The sequence below is a fragment of the Myotis myotis genome, unplaced genomic scaffold, assembly GCF_014108235.1.
Source record: "Myotis myotis isolate mMyoMyo1 unplaced genomic scaffold, mMyoMyo1.p scaffold_m19_p_3, whole genome shotgun sequence".
In the NCBI taxonomy this organism is placed as follows: Eukaryota; Metazoa; Chordata; class Mammalia; order Chiroptera; family Vespertilionidae; genus Myotis; species Myotis myotis.
Window position 1 is genome coordinate 187,832,984 of NW_023416335.1, and position 17,218 is coordinate 187,850,201.

The 17,218-nt window shown below is 39.7% G+C and overlaps 1 protein-coding gene and 1 pseudogene across 1 annotated transcript in view; one reads left to right on the forward strand and one right to left on the reverse strand.

The window, feature by feature from the left end:
• GRIN2B (glutamate ionotropic receptor NMDA type subunit 2B) overlaps positions 1-17,218 on the forward strand; it is a 303,242-nt gene that overhangs the window by 217,331 nt on the left and 68,693 nt on the right. The window lies entirely within an intron of this gene.
• LOC118652140 lies at positions 8,081-8,442 on the reverse strand (annotated as a pseudogene).

Here is a 17,218-nt window from a genome sequence, read left to right on the forward strand (position 1 = left end):
AAAGTATAGTAATTTTTCATTAAGGAAAAGCTAATAAAATACAGTATGACATAAAGAAGAAAATAAAATTCACCTCAAAGTCTACCACCTAGAGATAATTTCTGTTTACATTTTGGTCCCTATCATTCAGTCTTTTTCCTTCTGTGTTCATATCCATTATAAATGTAAGTTATTAATATAAAGGTATATTTTTATAAAATTGAGATGGTATTATACATACTGTTTTGTAATCTACATTTTCCTTTAACAATATGCTGTGAATGGTATATTATAAATATATATCATTAAAATATAAAAATATAAGTAGGACATAAAATGTATCATTAAATATGTCTATCTATTTATCTATTTCTCTTCATCTATTTATTACATAATTGTTAGTGTTATATATTATCCCATTATTTAGAAACTGTATCTGTATGTATACAAGTTACAAAATTCATCCCCCAACTCCCACCCCCATGCACAAGGTGTAAAGTATTGGCTCTGGCTCATTGATCTGAGTGTGTTGACAATTGGAAGGTCTGTCATTGTTGGCATTTGTGGTCTGTATCTTTCACTTCCCAGGGAACTGCTGGAGGGGGAATAGATGCCAACAGGTGTTTTGGATGATGCCAGCACACCTGGCTGTGTTGGCTGTTCCCATATCGCTGAACATGAACTCTGCTCCCTTCCTAAGCAAGCACAGCTCTCCCGGGACTGACGTTGTCATTGCAAATTTGTCTCTGGGTGCTCTTTCCCAAATGCCTTTTTAAACATGCTCAATAACAGATGAGCACCTGGGCCCTTCTTCACCAGGGAGAGCTCGGGCCATTTTTAGAACATGAAAAGCCTATTTGGCCCTTTGGAGCTAATTCTTGGAACACCCCCAATTCCCCAGGACACCATTTTAATAACCACGCGCTCCAGGACAGCAGCGGTTTGCCTGGTGGGTCTTGTTGCTCCATTTCCTCTTCGGGTCGCTTTTTCAATCTTGGACTCAACTTCCACTAAATCTCTATAACCAGTCTGCTGGCAGGGATGTTCCCCATCCCCTTCTCTGCCTTCCTTCTCTGTGCTGCCTCCCCTCGCTGCTGCACGACTCAATTTGGTTCTAGTATCAGAGAAATGGGGAGTCCATTCCCCTGGGCTTGTCAAGTCTTGGCTCTGCCATCAATCTACAGAGTGACCTTGGGCAAGCCACTTACTAACCCTGGGCTTCAGTTTCCATGTATAAAACAAGAGGGTTTTGTTCAATCCCTAAGGTCCCTCCTAGTTCAGACCATCTGTGGTTACAAGTCCCCTTTTGGATTTGCCACACTGTTCTATGGCATATTTTTAGTGACTGCTATTTATTCATTAGTTAGTTATAAGAATTGTTTATTTTTAGAACTTTCTTTTGTAGATGGGAAGCTCAGCCATTTGGTTCCTTGGGCTTTATTCACAGCTACCTTCCAGGAAGGGGGTTAGGAAGGAAGTGGAATTTCTCCACTGTCACGCTTCTCTTGCCTCTTGCCTTAGCAATTTGCAGCACTAACGACCCAGAGCAGCCTTCTTTGGGACCTTGCTACTGAGCAATCAGAGAGAAACCTCTGACTGCCTTCCCCTTATACAATAGGATCATTTGTGACTCCTTCATGAAAGAGACATTGGTGATTGGAGTCAGAGACTGTGTCACAGGTGCACACACACAGACCACTGAAGTCCCCACTGTAAAGTATTATTATTATTTTATTCTGTGTTTCTGGATATTGTTTTGTAAGTGACTGCTTATCTCTTCCTCTGTGGTCCCCTTCTTCAAAATTGGAAATGATTTATAGGGCTTTGTTTTTTCCTTTTTATAATTTGAAGTCATCATTGTATTCAGGGGCTAAATTGTATGTATGTTCATGCTCTGGCTTACCATTTGTTCAACACATTTTAAATTAATGCCTGCGGTGTTCTGGATTTTGTTTGCCAGGAAAGGAGTGTAAGGGAAAATTGACAGATAGATGGAGAAAGAAAGAGAGAAATTAGGAAAGGGGAGATACTCCAAGAGAAACTAGAAAAAAAAAAAAGGAAGACATTTCTCAAAGAGGGTAAGGAACAGTGAAGACTCCAGCCAGGGCAGAAAGCAGGGGAAAGGAAAGGCCTCAGAAGATGTAGGGAGTCACAACCCTAGTTTGCACCAGTTCTTCTTCTGCAGAAGATTCTTTAAAGCAGTGGGAGCCCTGGCTGACAGATAATAAAGTGTTAGTAATAGCTATCTACCACTTTTACAATGGGTCAGTGTTTATAAGTCAGGCACTGTTCTAAGCAGATTACTTGTATTAACTCACAGTAATCTTCATAACATCCCTGTGGTGTTGCTATTTAAGACGAAAAACAAACCACACACACACACACACACACACACACACTCACTCACTCACTCACTCACTCAATCACTCACTCACTCACTCACTCACTCATGAAGACCAGAGAAGTTTAGCGGTTTTCTGAAGGTCACGCAGCTAGGAGGTGGAGGAGCCAGGATTTAGACTGCGCACTCAGATTCCAGAGACCCTACTGACCACGCCATGCCACTGAACGAAGGGTAGGGAAAGATCTGCTCCCGAGCCGGTTCTGTAGGGGGTGCAGTGTGGATTCATGCGCACTGGCTCCTGAGTGTCCTGATTCCTGCTTCCCTTTCCCATCAATTCTTGCTGCTCTGAAATGTAAGCTTCATGCACAGTGTTTGTCAAATGTGTCCAGCTTTTTTTGCTTTTGCCTCCAGCAGTTGAGTACAGTCATCACTGGTCGGGATTTGTGGTTCTCTCTGAGCCAAGGCAGGTTAGAAGAACAAGCCTGAGCAACGCCGTGGCACTTGGCCCGCAGGTTTGCTGGTTCGCAGAAAGAGATACCATACGAGCATTATGTGGCATTCGAATACCTTGGATGTCTTGTACCAGGTGTTTTTCTTGATTGAATGGTGATTCCTTCAAAATGACATGCAACTAACTGCCCACTAATTTCTAATCTTTCCACATGTCTCAAAAGTGTAGTGCAACTAAACAAGTAATAAAACTGGCCTAATTTAGGTAATTGCCAATTTATTTTTTATACTCAGGGGTGGTGAGGGGAAGGCTGTGGAAGCCTGAGGGTTTCAGTTCCACTTCTCAGTGGAAATATTGTTTCTTATTGTTCCTACCCTATCTGGGAGCCTCTGTTTCTCTAGTTTGTACGGAAGTAGCCAGAACTTGGGGCCAGATATTCATCTTCAACCTGAGAACTCTTCTTAAGCCTCAGGCTGGGCTTTGCAGAACTGGAGGCAAAGCTAGCTGGACCTCCTCTTAATGGCCAACGGCGGACAGGAGATGTCGGGACCTTATTTATCTGGACGGGACCAGCCCAGAACTGGACTCCAGATCTTTTACAGTTTCAGCTACAAAAGAGAACAGAGTCAGCACTTGTATAGAGAAACTCGGCAAAAACGAAAATAAACTGTCAGAAACAGAACCAGTTGACTCACTGGCAGCAGGCAGTTTCAGGGAGCCAGTGCTGGGAACGCCCTGTACATCCTCGAATTGGCATCACCCTGCAAGGCTATTATCTAAAAGTTTAAGCAGAGACCGTCAGATATAAAGCATCAGCAACAGATTTCTTTACTTCCATTTTACTTTTTTCTTTACTTCCATTTTACTTTTTAATTGCATTTTATATTTTGTATTCGTTTCAGGCGTACAGCATCATGGTTAGACAATCATATACTTTACAAAGTGTTCCCCCCAATATTTCCAGTACCCACCTGGCACATACATAGTTATTACAATCTCATCAATCATATTCCTTCTGCTGTACTTTATATCCCTGTGACTATTTTGTAACTACCAATTTGCATTTCTTCATCCCTTCACCTTTTTCACCCAGTCCCTCATCCCTTCTCCCCTCTGGCAACCATCAGTCTGCCTATGAGTCAGCAAAAGAGTCTCACTTGGTCTTTTATATGCAAACAAGCACATGGCATTAGTTAACCATCCCTGAGGTCTTTCATTCTTCAGTTTCCGACTTCTCAATATTCACACATTCTAAATATTTTCCTACAGCTTCTTTGCAAAGACACCAGGGAAGCTTTTCTTTCTCTTGCCACCTTCTGGTTCACCTTTCTATCTAGCCCTGGAGCAAGCTTCTCTTTACATCTCTCATCATGATCATTCCAGAAATAACATCTATCTTTTCTCTCCTGCCTTTTATCTGAGGGTTCCCACTGAGCCCCTCTAGCAGTGAGGGCTGGTCAGCAACCCCATGTCTCCTGTAGCATTCCTCTGCTTTTGGGTCACAAAGGGAAAGTACTGGAAACATACACTTTGAGAGCCAGAGGGGAGTACAGGAGGGAGGTAGCAGAGTTGTGCAACCATTTTTGAGGTAATTTTTTAAACAAAATCAGATACTTAGTTCTATGTCTGGCTCAACAAATAGAAATTCTGGGGTAAAGGAACCGTAGGCCTCTAATGCAGAAAAGGGGAAAGATGACCAATTAATGGTGAGAGACACAACTTGCCACTGTAAATGGATGGAGACATATTTACTTGAAACAATGGATTATTATTCAACTTTACAAACGAAGGAATGTCTGCAATATTCGACAATATGTACAAACCTTGAGGACATATGATAAGGGAAATAAGCCAGTCACAGAAGGACAAACATTGTATGAATCCACGAATATGAGATACTTTAAATAGTCAAATTCATAGATTCAAAATGTGGAATGGTGGTTGCCAGGTGCTAGGGGATAGTGGGAAATGAGCAGTTGCAAATCATTGGGCGTAAAGTTTCTGTTGTGCAGGATGAGTAAGTTCCAGAGATCTGCTGTGCAACATGGTACCTATAGTTCACAATACTGTATTGTGCACTTAAAAATGTGTTAAAAGACTTGATCTTATGTTAAGTATTCTTACCACAATATAACAATTTTTTAAATTTAAAGATTAAAAAGGTTTTAAGAGACAAACTTATTTCAGGTGGTTAATATAGGGTCACACTGTATACTGGAGAAACAGACTGGAAGTTGTCTGTTAACACTGTACAAAGTGCTTCCATTATCATTGCCCTTCCTAAAGTCACTGTGACATCCTAGCTCTCAGTCCAAGAAATTGACTTATTACCTCCTGACCTCTCTTTGACAGTTGACATGAGTGACCCCTCTTTTCTTCTGGCAGCATCCTCTCTGTTTTGTTTGTCTCTCCTTCCTTTCACCCTTCTTCTCACTCCACCTACGCTTGTTTATTGGTGTGCTCCAGAGTTCCATTCTTGATCTTCTCAAGGACCCACCTACATAGACTTTATAGAACATCCATGCCTAAAAGCGATGATTTCCAAATCTCTACACCCAGATTTTTATCCTGAGCCTTGGACTGATGTGCCCAACCACCTTCTTAAAATCTTTACTTTTATGTCCCAAAGATACCACAAGTTCACCAAACTCAAAACTAAACTCCCTTCTTCTCCCCTCTCTTTTCAATGTTCTTCTCTTCTTATATTAACCTTGCCATCACCATCTACCCAGTGTTCCAAGGTAGAAACCTGGGAGTGATTCTCTTTCTCATTTATCTCCTTTATGTACCTACTTATCTTTATTTCCTCTCTTATTGCCTTTGTCATTTATTATGTGAATTATTGCAATTGTCTCCTTTCCCTGACCATGATATAGCCCTATTCTAATCTGTCCTTCACACTATCAGAGGGATCCTCCTAGAATATAAAATTATTCATGTCAGTTACCTGACTAAAAATCTGCAATAGCTCTCTAGTGATATCAAGATGAAAACTGAAAAAACACACCGAAGAGCTTTGATTTTTATTTTCTGGCTGAAGACTCCTGCCTTCCTCTTCATTCTCATTTTCTATCATTCCTCAACTTAAACCCAAAGTTCTGTCCATAGGAAACTGTATGGTTCTCTGAATCTACCATATCTTACCATCCTACACTTATATATGCTTTTCCCTTTGTCTCTAATGGTCAGCTTTTTGTCTTCCCACCTCTAACCTTTCTACTTGGCTACTCTTAATGACTCTTCAAGGCTCAGTTCAGATGTTGCCAGCTTTGGTGAGCTTTTCCTGGCCTCATTGAATTAGAAACTGAGTATGTGTATTCCTGAACGAACTAACACATACGTTCATCCATACACTTGTACATGCTCATTTTTACACATCTCTTTTCTCCTGACTCTGAGTTCCGGAAGAGTAGAAATTGAGTCTTTCACTTACTAGTATATCCTTAGTGTATAATGCAGCCTGGAACATGGTGAAGTTTCAATAAATGTTAAATGAATGAATAAATGAAATCCTAAATTTTCTTATTTAATCCACATCACTTCCCATTGGGTAAACAGTATTCCAATTTTATAGATGAGAAAACCCAGATCTGCAGAGGTTACATAACTTGTTCAGAATCACACAAATATTAAGTCACAGAGCAACATGGATTCTTCTGAACATCATGGGGTTTTGGTTGGGCTGGTGGACTAACTTTATCTATTGGTACTCTGAAACAACCTCTGATGTAGAACAGTGCCAAGCATGGTTAAGAAAGTGTTAGGAAGAGTTCATATTAAGAAGTGTAGGGTCAACATGAGGCCAACAGGAAAATCAGCAATAGGTCCTAAAGTCCAATGAAACAGACGGATTTTATGTTGGCCTCTATTTTTGTCCCAGAATTTCTACAAATGCCAGAAAATCAACACTAGTCAAACAATCAGCTAACATTCATTGAACCATCATTATATGCTTGGCTTTGGAGAATATAAAACTAGGATAGCCTTTTTTTTTTTTCTTAATCCTCACCGGAGGATATTTTCTCATTGATTTTTAAAGAGAGTAGAAGAGAGGGGAAGAGACACAAAGAGAGAAACATCAATATGAGAGAGACACATCCATTGGTTGCCTTCCACATATGCTTTGACCAGGGCTAGGGATCAAGTCTAAACTGAGCTATGTGCACTTGACCAGAGTCGAACCTGGGACCCATCAATCCCTGAGCCAAACTGACTAGGGTAGAATAGCTGTTTCTTGAAGAAGTCTGCATTGGGATATTTTTCTTCCCCCTCTCCTCTAATTTTTATCTTTCTCTCAAAGGAAATTAAACTTCTTCCTAGGTTACTCTCCCCACTGGGTTTGGGGAAAGATGGAGCTCTATCTATTTACACATGATTGATGACTAATTTTATTGATCATATGCCTCATTTGAATGGAGGTCAGAGTTGCTGTGCTTCTAGCTATTCAGAATACTGTCTGGTCCCTTTTCACATTTCTGGATCCATATTACCTTTCCTTCTTATAAGAAAATCAGGTCTTGTCATTCTTTCTCTTTTCTACCACATGCCATCCTGGCCTGGGGTAGTGCCCCTGCCTTGGGTGCCCAAGGTTGACATAGGATTATTGAGAGATGAAGAATATAAAATGGCTAGGCTCTGGAAAGTCTTGACCGCTGATTTAAAGTGATTTTTTTTCATTTCTATCTTGTTCATAAGGAGAGTCCTTGCATTAGTAATCAATTGAAAGAACCTGAAGAGTGTGGAGCATCTATCACAGGCACAGATTGTGGTGGGTGCTCAGGGAACATCATGGAGGCTTTCTAGAAGTGAATTGCTGGTTATCTAAGAAGTAAAATAGTAATGTGAACAGTTTTTGAATTATGTAGTTCATGCCCATGTGCAAGTGTTCAACTATTAAAGTGAGAAAGGTACTTAGAATATGTATCTTAAACTCTTACTTTACAAATGAGAAACAGAGGGCCAGAGAGGTTTGAATGATTAGTATAGCTTAGTTGATGGGGAACATGGGGTTCTTCTTCTAGATTATTTTATTAACAGTCTTTTCTGGGGACTTTGTCCCTCAGACAGACAGTGTGATGCCCACTGGTATTCTATCTTGACATACATCAGTATTCCTCAAGAGGGTATGCCATGAAACCCTAGCCTCATGTGATACACTATGAAAAATTGGTTTCTTGCAAGTTAACTTGGGAGATGCTATCTACTATATTATCATCTGGAAGAGTTAAAATGTACATTAGGAAAAAAATAGTGAAAAATATTTTGCCCATTGAGGCATTTTATTTGCACATATATGTATTATATCCCTAGAAAAAGAATCCCAGTATTTTCCCTCCTGTGTGTTTCCATCTTCTTCATGGTCCATAATGCCTGCTGAGGTTGTCAGTATAATGAAACCAAACTGACGGGATGCAAGCAGGTTGTCCTGCCATTTTTCTAGATCTTAGAGTTGCACATCAAATCTAGGGCTGATTACTCCACACTTGTTCACAACAATTTTCCCAGCTCTGTGGTCATCAGTAATTTCACATTTACCAATGTGTTCATCACAGTTAGAAACCAGACCATGACTTTGGAGCACAGCCTAATAAGAACCTGGCATTTCCCTCTATTTTCAGCATTGTTGATACTCGAGAGCCTCAGCCAAGACATTTATGTGCACCATTATGGCAGCATGGAAAGATGGCGGAAAGAGGACCTAAAAATGCTTATAGTAAAGAAAATGGTTTAATTTTTCTGTAGTATTTCTTCAAACATGCCATATTTTGTCATGGTTTTTTATTTTTGGGGTCCCCCTCCACTAAGCACCTTGAATCCTATGGAACTGCCTCCGGAAACCATGAGCAATCAGTCCTCAGCACTAGTTGGTCTCTTGTTAAAAGAGGAAGGTAGATAAATGAGAGATTTCAGAGGAAAGCCTTAAGGTAATCAAGGAAAATAAGAGAATCAAAGAAGAGCCAGTGATCTTCCCTCTGTTTTCTGTCTTCTCTGCCTGCCTTCCTACCTTCATTCCTTCCTTCAAAAAATAACCTTTGAGTGTTCACTATCTATGGACCACATACATGCTTCACATATATCATCTTACTTGTTTTTAACAGCTATCTGGAAGGCCCAAATGAGGAAACTGAGCTCAGATATAGTAAGTAACTTGCCCCAGATAAAACAAGGAAATTAGTGGCAGAGCCCAGATTCAAACCAGTGTTTGATTAAAGCTAGCATTTTTGACTCTGGTGCTATAGTCCCCAGGTTATTTCTTCTTATCCCTTTCCTTGTTCCTTCTCTTCCTTGCAGTGTCAACCAGGTATAAACATTAAAACCAATATCCTAATAAGTTAAAGGAGATACTGGACTCTAAAGGAGATGCAACAAGGCTTCTACATCTCCTGTGCCTCTTAGGTATTTAATTTGGCATGTAATTTAGTTTTCTTTAACTAGATCACAGGGTCTAGTTATCTGTATTCTTAAGTACTCATTCCACACTGTCTATACATGCCTTTTACTTGAAGGTGAAGATGATTAAGTGGAAAACTGTTCATTGATCTCATACCCCTTTTCCACTGGACCCTGCCTGTTATCATAGGAGGTAACTGCAATGATGTCTTTCATCAAAGGAAAAGCAGTGGGAGGGATTTGAAATTCTAGAAATTCTTAGAGCAAACAACAGTCTTTCTGTTTGGCCTTTTCCACCTGTCGCCTGGTCTTCTCCAAATGTCTGGGAGGCTGTTTAGTTATTGATGTGCATGCTTCTCTGTCTTAGAGGATTATAGACTCTGGGAGGCTGTGGACTACATCTCACCTGTTTTCCTCCTAGCTCTTAGCCCTGGGCCTGGCATGGAATAGGGTCACAACTGTTTGTTGAATTCTTTCTGAAGCTGTGCTTTAGAAATTGAGAATTATGATGGACTCGGTAGAGCTAAGGTTTATACTACTTCCTAGATATGCTGCCATGTAAAGTGGCATGTCAAAATTTTGACACGCCTAGTTTATTACTGTTCTAGTAATTTAACTGAGGCGCATATGAAGTAACAGTCCAACTCTGCCTGACAGCTGACAAGCCTAACCAGAGAAATTTCAGCCTCTATAAGCCACATCAAACATAAGCCCCTAAGATACCCTTAACTTTTCAAGCTCAAAGTCAGTGTTCTTTCACCCAACCCAAACCAATTGTATTGAAGCAAAGCTGCAGGATTAATTGTTGCCCAGGATCAACTCAAAGTATGGAGCCATATAAATCAGTTTCGGGCTTCTGCCTCTGGGTATTCCTGGTGGGAGGCTTATTATATCCTCAGAACTTTATCCTAGGTGGTGCAGTTCTGTTTTGAAGGACATTCACTTAATATCCCTTTTGTGTGGGTGAGAACCTCTCTCCAACATGGCTCCCTCCATTCTACTCTGCCTTTTACCTATCCTCCCTCCCCTCTTTCAGGGTCAGGAGTGGGCAGCCTTCTTCAACAGGATGGCCATGGAGGGGGTGAGGAACACATGACTTGAGTTCTTCAATTTTTAACTTCAAGACCATGTACAGTATAGGTTCATAACTGCCAGAAGTCATAGTGTGACCCATACCTGGTAATATGTCATCAATAATGTCAGGTAATAAGAAGGGAAATGTGGAAAGGCAACATAATGTATTGGAGAGCATTTGACCTTTGTGCTTTAAAGAGACCTAAGTTTACACATACGTCCTTTTGCTTATGGGTTATGGGACCTTGAACAAAGTCACTTAAGTTCTCCAAAGCTTGCTTTCCCCTTTCATGAAACATAGATAACAGTTGTATAAGTTCTCTATTGCTACATAACTAATTTTCACAAACCTGGTGGCTTTAGCAGTACACATTTATTGCCTCACAGTTTCTGGGGGTCAGGATTCAGGCATGTCTTTAACTGGGTGTTCTACCCAGGGTCTTACAAGGTTGCAGTGAAAGGGTCGGCCATGCTGTGTTCTCATGGGTGAGGAAGACTTTCACTTCCAAGCTTATTCTGTTTTGTTGGCAGAATTCACTTGTTGGTAGCTATTTGACTTCTTACTGGGTGTTGGCTAGCGGCCACATTGAACTCTTGGCCATGTGGCCCTTTCCATATGCAGTGGACAATATGGCTGGTTGCTTCTTCAAGGCCAAAAAGATAATTTCTCCCTCCAGTATCTTAAGAAATTTTATAAAATAGCATAATCATACGAGTGATAATCACATCACCTTTGCTATTAGCATTACCTAATCTAAGGAGTGGCATTCAGTCATCTTTGCCATATTCTATTTGTTAGAAATAAGCCACAAGGTTAGGAGATTGTACAAGGTAGTAGTAACTCAGTGGGGGTCACTGTAGGGCTTATTCACCATAAGAATGTCTACCATGTTCAGTTACAGGAGGATTCCAGGAGATAATCTATGTAAAACATATAACAAATATGAGTTTCTTTCTTCCTATCTGGAAGAGACACTAAGGCAGGTGTTCTGAGAATATTAAAGGAGACAAAATCAATGGCTAGAGTTGGAGGAAGACAAATGCGTAATAAAGGAAAAACTCAGGAAGGAGAGGGTAGATGGTTCAGTTCATGAGCATGTCATTAGAAACATTACATATATCTCTTCGGATCCTTTTTTTTTTTTTTTTTTGTAATTTCAGGAAGAGGAACTTCTGATCATTAACCTCCTATGATTTACTCTGTGTCAGGTTCTTGTTTTTGCTCCATGTAGCAGCTATTGCAAACTGTTCCCTTGTTTATTAGTGAGCATTGTCTGGGGAGTTTAAAAAGAAAAAAAAAAGCTTTCAGTGTCTTAATTTGTTAAACAAATTTCTGAGGTGAAATGATGCTTTTGAGTTTCTTCTAATCATTTGTTTCAAATATATGTCTTTCTTTTTACTCTTCCCCATATTTCTCAACTAGCTTTTCAGATTCTGCCCTTTTTTTCCTCCTGCTGTTTAAACATTTATTTGTGTAGATCTTGCCTTGCAGGAAAATTCAAGTGAATAAGAGAAATCCGTGAATTGGAGGATAGAGATGTTAAGGAAGTTCAGGGAAGGGAGCTATTTGACATCTTTCCTCCTACCTGGAGGCCTAATTCAATATCAAGTGGGAAAGAAAATGAAAAAAGACTTGGGGGTGGAAGCGAAGGAGGAGAGACAAGAGAAGCAAGAGAAGGAGGAGGAAATTATTTATTTTTGTGCAAAATTATGATTATTTTCCAGACTTAGAGCCAAGTATCTTTAGAAAATAGGCTTTATATATTTCTTAAGGAAAATTATTTACATATCCCCATGTAAGAAAATTTAGAACTACTTTTGTCTCTAAGGACAGTGTTGATGGTCCTTCATTATTGAAAAAAGAGATGGTCCTTCATTGTGTGACTAGGCACTTTAGTTGATTGTTGATATCATTGATAGTATTTTCTTTTATAGCATATGCTATACTGAGTTTGAACAATAAGTTAGTTGGCCAGGGGTGCATGCTACATGGAAAGAGCTCAGAACTCTGTGCCCAGAAACCCAAATTCAAGCTCCAACTCTGCCACAAGCGAGCTCTGTCACCCTGGGCAGTTACTAAACCAGTCTGGACCTCTATTTCCTCATTTTTGGGGGGATTCTGAAATAGATTATTGGTCGTTAGTGTTATCACAAGGGAATGACATGCATCGGAGCACCTTGCACATAGCTACCATTCAAATATGTGAGAATACGTGGAGAAGGATTACATAAGCAAATGAATATGTATTTTTGGCAAATAAATTCTAGACAGTGTGCAGAGCTAGTCTAACTGTCACTTCTTAAATGTGTTCAAAGTTATAATATTAAATATAAGTATCATGGGAAAAGCTTATAATAGAGAGTGCATATAGTAATTTGCTACTGAGAATAATTAGGTTCTTAATCGAGAGAATCACAGACTCTCGGATCTGGAAGGCACATTTGTGGTCATCTTATTAGACCCTTAATTTACTAAGGTCTCAGCTCATGGAGATTAGGTGAGTCACCCAAGGACATACACTGACTGGCAGAGATGGAACTAAAAGCCAGGGCCCTACTCTCCCCACCCAGTGCCCTCTCAGTGGGGCATAGTGTGCATATGAGTGATTCCCAGGGAAGAAAGGTGAGAATAGTTACTGATTCTTACATTCCAACTAGTGAGATTTTATTTTAAAAGAAAGAATGTTACATTGTTGAGCAATGACGTTATTTAATTTTATTTGTATGGAACTACAACCTTGAATTGCCAAAAATGTCACAAATTCTACCTGGATGATTCCAGATTCTGAAGAGAGAGGCATATATTTTCAAAACTGAACTTTGTTAAAAACACATACATTTCTTTTGACAAGTAAACACATAAAAATGGTGTTGCACAGGGCTCAGTCCTGGATTCACTTCTTGTTGAGATTGTCATCAATGACTAGGATGGCACAACAGCATACTCATTAAGTTCATAGACGAGACTGAATTTAAAGTGGAGGCTAAAGCCTTGGGGGATGCAGTTAGAATTGGAAATGACCTCAACAAATTGGACAAGTAATCAGAAACCAACAGGATGAAGTTCAGTAAAGACAAGGGCAATAGGAAGTCGAAAACTCAAAGAAAATAAAGACAAGAAAAGTCTGAGACATGGAAATGGCAGGTCAGGCTGAGAACTACCAAGAGATATGTGGGTTACAGTGGACTTCAAAGCAAACATGAGGCAAGTATATAGCAGAGGATGCAGTTTGCAACAATGCAGGTCAATGTATATATTTGGGGTCTTAAATTTTATGGTAAGGAAAACTACTGGAGTTTTTGTGGAAGGTTTCCCTCTTAAATAGTTTCCTTATAATTGAATTATGTCCACCAAAACCTAATCTGGTATAAGAGATAGTAGTTAATATTGCTCACAATTTTTTTAAAACTTCCAATTAAAACAAACTTCATAATCTTCTGGCTGTCTGGGTAGGTAACAAGTGAGGTCCTTACCTATTAGGTAGGCTCCCTCTCAGTCCACATTTTGTTCCTGGAGGTGCAGGGCAACCTGGCCATTTCTCGACCCTAAGCTCTTCATTCTTAATAGGTGGTTCAGAATGGTCTGGAAGTATGTAATACAGGATGGGGCAAAAGGAGGTTTACAGTTGTCCATATGAAAAATAATACAATAATTAATAAATAATAATATAGGAATAAACGCTGTGTTTCATGTACTCACAACTGTAAACCTGCTTTGGCCACACCTTATCTTGTTGTTGTGACCACTCTTTAAAATCAGCACATCACTGAGATGCTTGAACATTTTGTCTATATCCAAAATGCTGTAATGTCTAATTATTTCCACATAAAGTGGAATGGAGGAGCATAGGCCATGATGTGAATTCATTCTAATACCATGACATAGTGAGGATACATACGCTGGATTCTGAGCCAGGACCAAACACAACAGCTGTGAGGAGTAACAGAGAAAAGGTAGGATTAACAATAGCAGGACAATGATTTTTTGATGTTCTACTTCCATATGAAGTCCTGAACTGATTTACACCAGGTTATCCCATTTAATATTCAAACCTAAACATAAATACAATTGACATCTATATTTCATGGATGGGAACACCGAGGGAAGGGACAGGATGGTTAATCATCTAAGGGCACACTAAGTGGAAGAGTCAGTATTGGAACCAGGGTTGGATAACTTCAACTCAATTTGTCTCTAAAATATAAAAGAGGAAGAAAATATGAAGAATAAGAGATGGAGAGTGTAAAGAAAAAAAAAAACATGGGAAATTTAAGAAGTAAAAGGGAGAGACAGGTGAAAAGACAATATGAGTAGAGTCAGGATAGAAGGAAAGGAAGGAAGGAACAATGACAGGGAGCACTAGGTAAGAAACAGAGGAAATAAAAAGGCTGCAGTGAAATGAAGGAAAGGAATTGTGAAATCCCAGCAGAGGACACAGTATGCTTCTGACAAGAGTGTTCTGAGTGCTGATCGAGACTTCTTTCTTCCAAGACATACTGTACTTTTCCAATCTTCCTGGAATGCTGGGTCTCCTTGAGAATTGCAGAATTCACAGAAATTAAAGAGAACCTGGTGAGTGTCTATTGGATAACAAGAGAATGATTAAAAGGGCAGTAAATGGAGCACACGTGGGAACTTTAAAGGAAATGGGAGATTGAACATTGAGAAGTAACCTATTAATGGTCTTCAGGTATGAAAAAGCTATTAACACTGGCTGCTGAAAATGGCAGAATTTACCTGGTAGTAGAATAGACCTCAATGTGTGAACACTGTGACAGCTTTTACTGCCTCTACCACTGCAAAATCTTTTTTATTTTAGTGATCCAAGGCATTAGCTGCAGTAAGGTCTGCTATTGACCGGTTGTCACAGTGTATGAATCAAGAAGCATTGTTACTGAAATTTTGCTGGGACCTTTTGTAGGATAGGCATGATCAGAACCAGACTCTCTTCCCTGGAAAGCACATGGCTTTGGGGAGACAACTGCGTTTCAATTTTGACACTGCAACTTATTGGCTTGATGATCTTGGGCAAGTTACTCAACTTTCCTGAACATTATTCCTTCCTCAGTATAATGGAGAAAATGTAACATCTCACTGTGTATGTAGACCTTCATCAGGGCTTGGAAGATGGGAGGTATTCCCTAAATGTTATGTTTCATTTCCTTTTTCCTTCCCATGGGGTACAACAAAGGTGAAGAGAATGTCTCATCTTCACCATGGGCTGTCATAAGTACAGGAACCAAGAGTGGTGTAAGAGGGGTAATGTCCTATGTCCAGAAAATTCAGACCCATTTGCATTTCATAGCCAGAAAAGGATGGGGCTTGTGGTAGTAAGGTCACTAGGAGTACAGTTCTCTGAGAGTTGTGACTTGCTAAAAGACCCCTCCATCCACATTTGCCAAGTGGTTCTTCAGCATTAAAGGCTGATATCTGTGCTCCTATTCTTACATTATTAAGACAGACCATTTTGAAATGAGAGTTCAAGTGCCCTCCCATAAATGGAGACGGAATTCTACACTCTGGAGATGTGTTTAACTTGCAAATTTAACAAAAGTCCCTTTCTTGTGCATTTGACTGAGAGTCAGACTGAAAACTATGAGCTCCAATTTTGACTTTCTTCAGGAGGAACGCATGGCTTTTCTTCAGATGTTACTTTCCCCCAGTTCAGTGCCTGGTTCCCAGTGATTGCCTCTGCTAATAACCTCCTTCTGCCTGCGTGTACTTGTCCATTCACGTCGCTTAGCATACACTTAAGCATGCATATGGGCATATCTTGGCCTGGGTTTACTCCTTGCAAAAAAAACCCCCAAAATTCAGAGTCCTTTAAATATATTACTGTTGTGTCCAGGTATTGTGGGATACCTTGGACAGTCTCTTAGGAGGTCCTTTTAGTTACCTTGCAAACCATAGTGCAAAAAATAAGGCCAGGGGAAGTGTTCTTGTCTGGAAAGTTACATCTTCTGTATTTAAAGCCATTGGAAATGGGCTTTTGCTTGGTTTATTGAGCAGATCTTATTTGTCGCTTTGTTTTCTTTTATATTATCTTTGGCTTAGGTCAAGGAGTGCAGAACTTTCACCATCTGGGACAGTAGGAATGACAGCAGGTCTTTCTGAAGATTAGAAACCTTCCTTTCCACTTCAGTGGAAAATGTAATCTGTGTTTTTTTAAATCCCCTTTGCCAGTCAGACCTGCCCACTTATTTACAGTTCAGTGGCATCATTTTGGCCTAGACTCTTAACCAAGCTCTGTTTGAGTTATTGCAACAATTTGTTGATGCAGCATGGGCTTTATTTATTTGGTAAACAAAGTAGAAGGTAAAGGGAAAAGAGTGTAAAAATATTAGGTGGACTGTATGAATAGGCATCTTAACATACACAGCCTCTATGTATAGCTCACAGGTCTAATGTCCTGAACACCAAAGAATACCTTTTCATCAGGGGTCTGTTAACACTTAGGTTATGAAGGATAAAGATTTGTTAGCTTAGGTAAGGCCCTGTATCATGATTATAATCATTTTGAGAAAATGCTGACTAAACCATGCATTATTTCTTTGCATTCTTGAAAATGCAAAATATATGGAAATTCTGACATTTCCTTTCACTAGTAGATACCAAAACTTTACTGGAGACAGGGCATCTCATGTAAGAAGACCAACTGATGTCTTTCTTAAGGAACTGTACACAGTGCACAATTAATTTCTCATTTTCCTTTTCTATACTCAGATTTTTCAACGTGTCCAATATGGGCCAATAGTGTTATAACTAAAAATATACAAAGAGGAGCCCTGAGCATAACTATGAGCGGAAATTCTTCCTTCAGGTTTCAATTTAAACATCAGTTGCTCAAGAAAGCCTCCTTGTCCCTCAGTCTACATTAGCTCTTCTTTACCTTGCTCTGCCACCCTGCCTTTCCTTCTTAGCTTTCAGATTATTGTAAATTTATTGTTCATTGTCTGTATTTGCTTAATAAAGGCAAGAT